Consider the following 11,509-nt stretch of genomic DNA (forward strand, 5'->3'; position numbering starts at 1 on the left):
TTGTCTCGCTATATTTTCGGAGATATAATCTGAGGAAGTTAGGGTTTTTGCAGACCCCTAAATTACATGCCAAACAGGTCACCTTGGGAAAATCATCATAACTTTCTCTCTGAGCATCAGATTGAATTTTCATCAGAAGTTACAGAAAGAGGACGGACTGTAGTTTGGTACCATTTTTAGAACCTAAGGTTGAAATAGTCACCCGTGACACATCGTACAATTTTGCTCTATTGAACAAGTCTATACTCAGGTCATCGTGGGAGATTTGGCATAGCTCTTCATTGGAGAATCCAATCTTGATCAGACTTGCGGAGTTACAAATATTACTCAGAGGGTTACCGCAGGAAGAAATTTCAGACCTTGGAGATCCAAAGTTATAGAAATACATTAGATTCAATATCAAGTTCCTACAAAGGGAGAAAAAAGTGTGTAGTTTTTTTTTTTATTTTTTCATAAGATTGGTTTGAAAAATTAGTTTGAAGGAATTCAAAGGGCATAGTGAAGCATTATTATCAGTAATTGATGCCCCGAAGAAAGAAAATGGAAACACCTTGTAAGAAACCTGAAATATCTAGCATGACTTAAGAAGGAGAGGAAGAAATGCAACATGATATATCAAAATTACGAGACCAAGTGCAACAAATGTCACTCGCACAAAAAGTAACAGAATCTAAGATTGATGGTTTAAAGAAAGACATAGAAGCTAAGATGTATGGCGTGGAAGCTAAGATTGATGGTTTAAAGAAAGGTGTGGAAGCTAAGATGGATGGTTTAAAGAAAGGCATAGAAGCTAAGATGAATGACGTGGAAGCTAAGATGTACGACATGGAAGCTAAGATGGATGGCATGGAAGCTAAGATGGATGATTTGAAGATAGATTTGAAGACAAATTCGACAAAGTTTCTACAAGAAATTCTTACTAATGACGAAAGGGTAGTAAAGAAAACTCATGATGAGAACAAAATAAATGTTAATCACGATTTCATAGACTCTAATGTTGGACTGAAGAACCACCATGTTCCAAAGATCGATATGAGGAAGTTTGATGGCAAGGATCCCAGAACATGGATACTACAGATGGAGCAATTTTTTGATCTCCATAATGTGAAAAACACACAAAAGGTACGCATTGCAACTTTATATTTGGAACCAAATCAGTTTGTATGGTATCGATGGCTTTGCTCTCGTAAACAAATTGTCACTTGGGCTATTTTTATGGATGAAATGATAGCACATTATGAGGATACAAAAAGCAATGCTTTTTTTAGCCAATTGATAAATCTCAAACAAAAGGGTTCAATGATGGAGCATATTGAGAACTTCCAAAAAATGAATATAAGGGTAAAATATATTCCAGAGGAGCATAGTATTGATGTGTTCATAGGGACTTTAAAAGATAACATCCAACATGAGGTTCGCCTTTGGGAACCAGATTCATTGGAGAAGGCATTCAGGTTGGCAAGAAAAATGGAAAGCAAAATTATGGCAACAAGGAAGCCTACCACTCACAATGATAAAGATGGAAGTGTTGCTTCCCCTAGCTATCCACAACCTACAAGGTTGATACCACAACAATTGGAAGAAAAAAGAGAAAAAGGGCTTTGTTACAATTGTGATAGCAAATACACTAAAGGTCATAAGTGTGTCGAGAAGAAATTATTTTACATAGATTGTGAAGAGGAGGAAGAAAAGGAACAAGAAACGTCAAAAGAAGAGTACATACAATAGGAACAAACCCTAGAAAAAGAAGAAATGAATCCAACCATATCTTTTAATGCATTGGCTGGAATTACAACTCATCAAACTATCAATATAGAAGGGAATATCAACAAGAAAAAGGTAATAATGTTGATTGATTCGAGAAGTGCCCATAATTTTATTCATTGTAAGATAGCCAAGGAATTGAATTGCTTCCTATATCCAGCACCAGAGTGTCAAGTGATGGTTGCAAGTGGAGGATGTTGGCATTATGATGCATGTGTTGTACTTGATGGCAACCCTCTCATATCTCACTTATGTATAACTGGAAGAATCTTCAGACGAGATATCAGATGTAACTGATGGAGGATAGCTCAAAGGAATCAGATGATGAATCTTCAGAAGAGATATCAGATATGACTGATGGAAGAATATCTCACTTATGTATAACTGGATGAATCTTCAGACGAGATATCAGATGTGACCGATGGAGGACAGCTCAAAGGAATCAGATGATGAATCTTCAGAAGAGATATCAGATGTGACTGATGGAGGACAGCTCAAAGGAATCAGATGATAGTTCTAAGTGTGACAAGCTAGCTTTGCCATCAAGTCCAAAGGGGGAGATTGTTGGCATTATGAGATAAGTGTTGTCCTTGATGGCAAACCTCACTGATGACAAATCATAGTACAAAAGGTCAGCAGCAAGGAATTGATGATCAGACTATAAGAAGAAGAGAAAGTTCATACACGCAGGTTCGTTAAGCCCAAGTCGCGTGTACACGCAGGTTGGCTTCAGCAAAAGCGCGTGTATGTGGAAAAGTACCTTTTGGTCCATGGTGGTTAGTCCTTGGAAGTTGTGCCTATGATTTCGGACCATTGTGTCTCGACGGGCGTGTCGATCCCTAGTTTTGAAGTTGATGGTATTGGATTTCTATGGTTTTGGCTCTTGGTATTGAACAAGGCCTAAGGCTATATAAGGAGAAGGAAATCATTAGGCAAGTGCATCTAAAATGTCTTGAATATCTGATGAAGCATTAGATCCAGTATGCAGGGTTATGGGTTGATGATGCATTACTTAATCTGAGCTAAGGAGAGATCTCACCGGTTGATGGAGAACTAGATCTAAGGAGAGATCGGGATCAAATGGTTTGAAATGAACTATGATGCTTATTCTAGATCTACATACTGACGCATGTATAGTTCTATAAGTATTATGAGTATGACTGATGTCTGGTACAGCTGCAAGTTATGAGAAATTATTTTTAGATCTGTACACAGGTTGTCTTTGGTAAAAGCGCGTATACACGCGGGTTTGATTCATCGAAGTAGCGTATACATTGTAAAGCTTGATATTTGAAGTTGCAGATGGATCTGATGGTTATTACAGAGTTCTGTGTCTGCTCTGTGTTCTGATGACTGTTGTTAACAGGGTTTCAGTGATTCAGAGTTTGATGATTGTTTTGAGCATCAATGATAGTTATGGGTCCAGTATGAAAATTGGATGAAAAGTGGCCTTACAGATTATGTGTTGTGCTTCAGTGTATCCAGTCTGAAAATTGATGAAACGTGGTACCTGGAGGTGAGAAGATTGTAGGCAAGCGCCTACGTACTAGTATCTAAGCTAGTACAAAAGCTAAAGGAGATCTTTGGAGCATTGTAGCAGGTAGCAGCCTGCGTACTAGTAAATGGATCGGCTAGTACAAGAGCAAAGGGGGTTGTAGCTCCCGTACTGGTATAAGACTGCACCAGTACAAATATTGTAAAAGGATTTTCTTATTAAGAAGAAGATTGAGATGACTTGCAGCAGGTGGTTTTCACCCACATTGGGTTTCCACCTTATATCTTTGTGTTCATGTGTGTGGCTCTTGTGTGATGTTCTGTTCTGTTAATATGCTTAATAATGATCTGATGCATTTACTGAAGATTAAGCTAACTGAATTATAAGATCTCTGGATATACGCGAGTTTCATTAGACACAGTAGCGTGTACACGCGGGTTCACTTAATTGAAGTAGCGTATATGTTTCTGAGTATGAAATTGAAAAGTTTGATTGATCTGATAATACTGATTCACCCCCCCCTCTCAGTATTATTTCCAACAATTGGTATCAGAGCAGGTCCTTTGGTAGAAGCTTGATCGCTTGAAGAAGATCCGTGGAACAATGGGAAAGAAGCTTAAGAAGAAAGCTCATAAGAAGAAGAAGACATCTCAGAAGATCTATGACAGTGGGAGAGTCGATTGGGGATTAGGTATAAGAAGTTCTTCAGATTCAGAATCAGATTCAGAATTAGATTCAGAATCATTATCAGGTATGAATGTATTATCCTCTGATGTTCCTGCTATATTTCCTTGTGAAAGTGATGGAAGTGATAGTGAAACTACTGAACATGCTTTTATGGGTGAGCAAGAAAAGTGTCAAATAGAGGCAGTATTTAGAAGGCTTGCAGACAAAGTTAAAGATCAACAAGATCTATTGAACAAAAGGGAATGTGCTTTCAAAGAAGAAGTTACCAAACTAAAGGCCCAACTAGAAGAAGGAAACAAGGTAAGAAAGCTACTCAAGGACAAGGAAGACCAATGTCAAAAATTGCAGCATGAAGTGACATCATTAAGAAAAGAAGTCAACGAAAGAAGCACAACCATCAAGAAACTCAAAGATAGATCCAGCTACTATGAAAATCTTGAAGCTACAATCCCCTCACTAAAAGGAGATCTTGAAGAATCAAAGAAGCAGAATACAGATCTACTCCAAGCTATTGCAAAACAAGAAAACGAAGTCACCAGCTTAAAATCTCAACTAGAATGTGTCTTCCGAGTTCGTCAAATGCAGCAGGATCTGAATGAAGAACAAGAAAAGGAGATTCTCAAATTAAGGCATCAGTTGGAAGAAGGAAGGAAAGATGGAGAAGACATGAAGAAGCAATGTCTAGAAAAGGAGGAACAACTTCAAGTTGAGGTAAATATCTTGAAAGGTAAATTAGAAGAAAAGGATAAACTTTTGAGATTTCAAGATAGTACTAAAGCCTTGGATGATATTCTTAGTAGTCAAAGGTCTCCTGCTATCAAGACTGGTCTTGGTTTTCATGAATCTGTTGAAGGTGAATCTAGTTCACAAGGTGAGGCAAGGAACTCTAAAGAGAAATCTAAAATGATCAACAAGGAGATGAAAGGTCAACCCCATCAACAATCAAGGAAAGAGACTCCTCAAAGAAAATCTTTTACTCCTCCTATGAATAATGTTGAATGTTATGTATGTCATAATCTTGGACATGTTGCAGCTAGATGTAGAAGAAGAAGAGTTCAAGACTATTATGCGGACAGGTCACCTCAATCAAGGTACTTTAATGGATATTGCTTTGCTTGCAATATGTATGGTCACAAAGCTGCTGATTGCTACAGGAGGAATATGAAACATGTAAGATGTTATACATGTAACAAACCTGGACATATAGCAAAGGAATGCAGGAACAAAGGATGGACATCACACCAAAAGGAGAAAACCTCATCACACTTGAAGATATGGAGGAAGAAGGAAGTACAGTCAGCACAATGTACTGAGACACAGCACAGCACAGACATATCAGACTCAGGGGGAGCTGAAGGTGTAAAACTTCAGTGTCCTGAATCTCATACGCAAGTTCCTTAAAGGGAAGTCGCGTATATACGCGAGTTAGACACTGCAAAGTCGCGTATATGTCAGTCTGAGGAAAAGCAGTGGGGACAGGCTCAGAAAAGGGATCTGATATGATTCAGTCCATTATTTGCTCTATTGGTTAATAGTTACAGTCTGCTGAGGATGTGTAAAAATGTTTTGATACTTGTAAGATGTCTAGAAGTGTTTTGATCCTAACTTGATGATGATGATGATGTCTTGATGCTTATTGCTGATATATGCATGATCAGATCTAACAGATGGCACAGGTTGAGGGGGAGCATATGCCTTTAATAAATCATTGTTGGCATTATGGTTAATAGTCCTTGGTGATGATTCTTATATGGCTAAATGATATATCTTGCTATGATGTGGTTGTGAGTTGTCTATGATAAAATCACATATGATTCTTGGGGTTACATAGTTGATGATCAGATCAGATTTATGGTTGATTCCTTGATGATGCATATATGGTGCTTACATGGTGATCTTCATAAGGACAAGGAGAAGTACAAAGCTTGAATACACATCTTCCTCACTTGATGATGAGTCACTTATATACTGCTGTTGTCATATGCATAAAGATCATACAGTTATGATGCAGGCACTCATGTGGATAAAGATTGTTGCTGATGATGATATCAAGAAGCTTTGTCAAAAGAGTTTGAGCTCAAGATACATAGTGCTGATTCATGTCACATGATCTATATGATGATAGGTTTATACTTACATATGTTAATTGATGCAGATGCTCCCAAGTAATGATACTTGGATCATGTAGAGCTTGATGAAATGGCTATGGTGGTTTCACACATGATTCAATGTGAATGACTCTGAATTCTGTTCAAAGGGATGAATTGATGCAGACATACCTTGTTATAGGTTGATGACCTATTCTCTACAGGACATTTACAGGTTGCTGATATGGAAATTTGTGTACGCGTTTTGTTTGAAGGATATCCGCGTGCATACGCCGTTTTACAAGGGGATAGTCGCGTATATGGTGTACGCGTGTTGCGTAAGGGATATCTGCGTATATACGCTTGTTTATGTGTATACAGACGCGTATATGGAGATTTGAAGGAAATCAGCAGGGACAGATGTTGGTTGCAGAATGTCTGATATTGGTCTGACAGAGATCATCTGGCACAGGTTCAGGGGGAGCAGATAATCTTCCAATGATGCATTGTTGGCATTATCTTAAAGCTTTTCGTTCTAGTTCACATTTGGTGTTGATTTCAGGAGGAACAAAGGCGAAAGGAGAACAGAAGGATCTCTTGGTTGCTGATCTGAATGGTGATTATCAGATGCTGCTGGTGAATTTCATAAGTCTTGGTCTAGTTATTTCGTCTATATGTCATATATCTCTTTTGTGGTATCTCTTTTATGGTGTCAAGGTCATGTAACGGCCTATTTTGGTTTCCCCACTATGCCTGGGATGATTAATGCAATGTGATTGGTTGTCATATGTAAACTTTTGATGTATCCCCACTTGGTTGGGTGGATGAGTCAATTTTTGTATATCCTCACTTAGTTGAGAGATGGATGTATGTATGAGTCTTTGGTCCTTTATGATGTAGAGAGTCATGTTCTTCTTAAAGAACATCTTTTGCAGATCTTGCCTACAGTCAGGAAGAGCATGAACAGCACACTTCAGCAGTACAGAGACTTGGCATGTACTCAGGGGGAGCATTGATAGATTGGTACACCTTGGCATATACAAAGGGGGAGATTATTCAGAGATTTCAGCATGTACTCAGGGGGAGTATGGACAGTGGAATGATTCAGCAAAGGAAGAGAATATCTTGGTCCACCCTTTGCCCTTGATGTCAAAGGGGGAGAGTGATTTGGTGTTGTTGCCATCAAGTCCAAAGGGGGAGATTGTTGGCATTATGATGCATGTGTTGTACTTGATGGAAACCCTCTCATATCTCACTTATGTATAACTGGAAGAATCTTCAGACGAGATATCAGATGTAACTGATGGAGGATAGCTCAAAGGAATCAGATGATGAATCTTCAGAAGAGATATCAGATATGACTGATGGAAGAATATCTCACTTATGTATAACTGGATGAATCTTCAGACGAGATATCAGATGTGACCGATGGAGGACAGCTCAAAGGAATCAGATGATGAATCTTCAGAAGAGATATCAGATGTGACTGATGGAGGACAGCTCAAAGGAATCAGATGATAGTTCTAAGTGTGACAAGCTAGCTTTGCCATCAAGTCCAAAGGGGGAGATTGTTGGCATTATGAGATAAGTGTTGTCCTTGATGGCAAACCTCACTGATGACAAATCATAGTACAGAAGGTCAGCAGCAAGGAATTGATGATCAGACTATAAGAAGAAGAGAAAGTTCATACACGCAGGTTCGTTAAGCCCAAGTCGCGTGTACACGCAGGTTGGCTTCAGCAAAAGCGCGTGTATGTGGAAAAGTACCTTTTGGTCCATGGTGGTTAGTCCTTGGAAGTTGTGCCTATGATTTCGGACCATTGTGTCTCGACGGGCGTGTCGATCCCTAGTTTTGAAGTTGATGGTATTGGATTTCTATGGTTTTGGCTCTTGGTATTGAACAAGGCCTAAGGCTATATAAGGAGAAGGAAATCATTAGGCAAGTGCATCTGAAATGTCTTGAATATCTGATGAAGGATTAGATCCAGTATGCAGGGTTATGGGTTGATGATGCATTACTTAATCTGAGCTAAGGAGAGATCTCACCGGTTGATGGAGAACTAGATCTAAGGAGAGATCGGGATCAAATGGTTTGAAATGAACTATGATGCTTATTCTAGATCTACATACTGACGCATGTATAGTTCTATAAGTATTATGAGTATGACTGATGTCTGGTACAGCTGCAAGTTATGAGAAATTATTTTTAGATCTGTACGCAGGTTGTCTTTGGTAAAAGCGCGTATACACGCGGGTTTGATTCATCGAAGTAGCGTATACATTGTAAAGCTTGATATTTGAAGTTGCAGATGGATCTGATGGTTATTACAGAGTTCTGTGCCTGCTCTGTGTTCTGATGACTGTTGTTAACAGGGTTTCAGTGATTCAGAGTTTGATGATTGTTTTGAGCATCAATGATAGTTATGGGTCCAGTATGAAAATTGGATGAAAAGTGGCCTTACAGATTATGTGTTGTGCTTCAGTGTATCCAGTCTGAAAATTGATGAAACGTGGTACCTGGAGGTGAGAAGATTGTAGGCAAGCGCCTACGTACTAGTATCTAAGCTAGTACAAAAGCTAAAGGAGATCTTTGGAGCATTGTAGCAGGTAGCAGCCTGCGTACTAGTAAATGGATCGGCTAGTACAAGAGCAAAGGGGGTTGTAGCTCCCGTACTGGTATAAGACTGCACCAGTACAAATATTGTAAAAGGATTTTCTTATTAAGAAGAAGATTGAGATGACTTGCAGCAGGTGGTTTTCATCCACATTGGGTTTCCACCTTATATCTTTGTGTTCATGTGTGTGGCTCTTGTGTGATGTTCTGTTCTGTTAATATGCTTAATAATGATCTGATGCATTTACTGAAGATTAAGCTAACTGAATTATAAGATCTCTGGATATACGCGAGTTTCATTAGACACAGTAGCGTGTACACGCGGGTTCACTTAATTGAAGTAGCGTATATGTTTCTGAGTATGAAATTGAAAAGTTTGATTGATCTGATAATACTGATTCACCCCCCCCTCTCAGTATTATTTCCAACAGAGGAACCATAAATTGCTCAAGAAAGTGTCATAATATCAAGCTATCCATGGGAGAATATGTATTGAATAGCCCAATGCTTTCTATTCCAATGGGTGGTGCTGATGTTGTACTAGGAGTCCAATGGCTACAATCCTTGGGTACAATAGCTTTTAATTTTCAAGAACTTTTCATGAAATTCTCTGCAGAGGGAAAGGAAGTTGAATTAAGGGGCATCGTAGGGAAATCAGGAAAGATAATCAGATCTAAAAGAATGAAAAAGCTTCTAAAGAAACAACAATGAGGCATAATTGCACAATTATGTTCACTAGAGGTTCCCACATCGAAATCATTCATTTCTCCAGATCTCCAAAAAGTCTTGGACAATCATTCTAAGGTAATTGAGATTCCTAAAGGCCTCCCACCTATTCATGATCATGATCATGCTATCAATTTGGTTCTAGGAAGTGTTCCTCCAAACATCAAGCCTTACAGATATCTTTGTCCAAAACAGTGAAATTGAATGTATGGTTGAAAAAATGCATGAGGGTGGTATAATTCAACCTATTAAAAGTTCTTTCTCTACTCCAGTACTATTGGTTCAAAAAAAGGATGGATCATGGCACATGTGTCCAGATTATAGGGAGCTCAAAAAGCTTACTATCAAAGATAAATTTCCCATTCCTGTCATTGATGAATTATTGGATGAATTGCATGGATCAATTTACTTCACCAAGTTGGATCTTCGTTCAGGATATCATCAAATCAAAATGAAGACTGAAGAAATTCCATAAAAAGCACTTAGAACTCATGAGGATCATTATGAATTTTTGGTCATGTCTTTTGGCCTTACTAATGCACCTTCTACATTTCAAGGTTTGATGAATTCCATTTTCAAACCCTTCCTTAGATAATTTGTGTTAGTATTTTTTGATGATATACTAATCTACAATAAGTCTTGGAAGGATCATGTCCAACATGTTGACATGGTGCTCAAACTATTGGAGGAGAAACAATTATATGCAAAAAATCTCCAAACGTTTCTTTGGAGTACAAGAGGTGGAATATCTAGGTCATATTATATCTCATGAAGGTGTTAAGGTAAACTCGAGCAAAATAAAACCATCAAGGAATGGAAAATCCACACATCCATAAACCATATAAGAGGATTTCTTGGGTTGACAGGGTATTATCGCAAGTTCCATAGGAATTATGGGAGAATAGCAGCACCTCTAACAACATTATTGAAGAAAGATGCATCCTCATGGACTCCAAAAGCAACAAAGGCCTTTGAACATCTTAAAGAGGCAATGTGCCAAGCACCAGCCTTAGCTGTGCCAGACTTCACAAAAACCTTTATTGTGGAATGTGATGCCTCAAGAAATGGAATTGGTGTTGTTTTAATGCAAGAAGAAAGACCCATTTCTTTCAAAAGTCTTCCAATCAAAGGAAAGTATTTAAACAAAGATATTTATAAGAAGGAAATGTTGGCAATAATACATGCACTTAAGAAATGGAGACCCTACCTAATGGGAAGACACTTCAAGGTAAAAAAAAATCATGATAGTCTTAAATACTTTTTAGAACAAAGATTATATTCAGAAGAGCAGCAAAAATGGGTCACAAAGATGTTGGGCTGTGACTTTGAAATCATCTACAAAAAAGGGAAGCAAAATGTTATGGCAGATGCAATCTCAAAAAAGGATGAGGATGTGGAAGCATTTCTTTCCGCCATTTCTATTATCCAACCAGATTGGATAAACGAAGCAAGGGATGAATGGAAGAATGAGGAGGAAGTGTGGGAACTCACTCAAAATATACAACAAGATCCCAGTACATCTGATACATTTAGCTGGAAAAACGATTCGTTAGGGTACAAGGATTGATTATACCTATGTAATAATTCCCAACTCAAACAAAAGATTCTTAGGGAATTGAACACCTCTCCCTTAGGAGTGCACTCAGGGTTTCTAAAAAACTACCACAGGGTTAAGAAGGATTTTTTTGGGATGGCCTTAGATTGGATATTCAAAAGTTTGTGGCGGAATGTTTGGTTTCCCAATAAAATAAAGTTGAAACAATTAAGACCCCAGGACTATTACAACCTTTATCGATTCCAAGCCAACATTGAGAGGAGGTTTCAATGGATTTTATCACAGGTTTACCCAAGTCTGAAGGAAAGAGTGCTATCATGGTGGTAGTTGATAGACTTACCAGGTATGCACACTTTTGTGCATTATCTCATCCATTTAAAGAGAGTATAGTTTCTACTGCATTTATGGAAACAATTCAAAAGCTACATGGAAACCAAAAGATTATTTTAAGCGACAGAGATCCCATTTTCACTTGAAAATTTTGGACAGAATTATTTTCTTGTCTTGGTACTCAGCTAGCTCATAGCTCATCTTATCATCATCAATCTGATGGGAAAACTGATATAGTAAACAAATGTTTG

Source organism: Pinus tabuliformis, chromosome 6 (assembly GCF_031772625.1).
Source record: "Pinus tabuliformis cultivar Carrire ecotype Pingquan chromosome 6, CPIR1, whole genome shotgun sequence".
Classification (NCBI taxonomy): Eukaryota; Viridiplantae; Streptophyta; class Pinopsida; order Pinales; family Pinaceae; genus Pinus; species Pinus tabuliformis.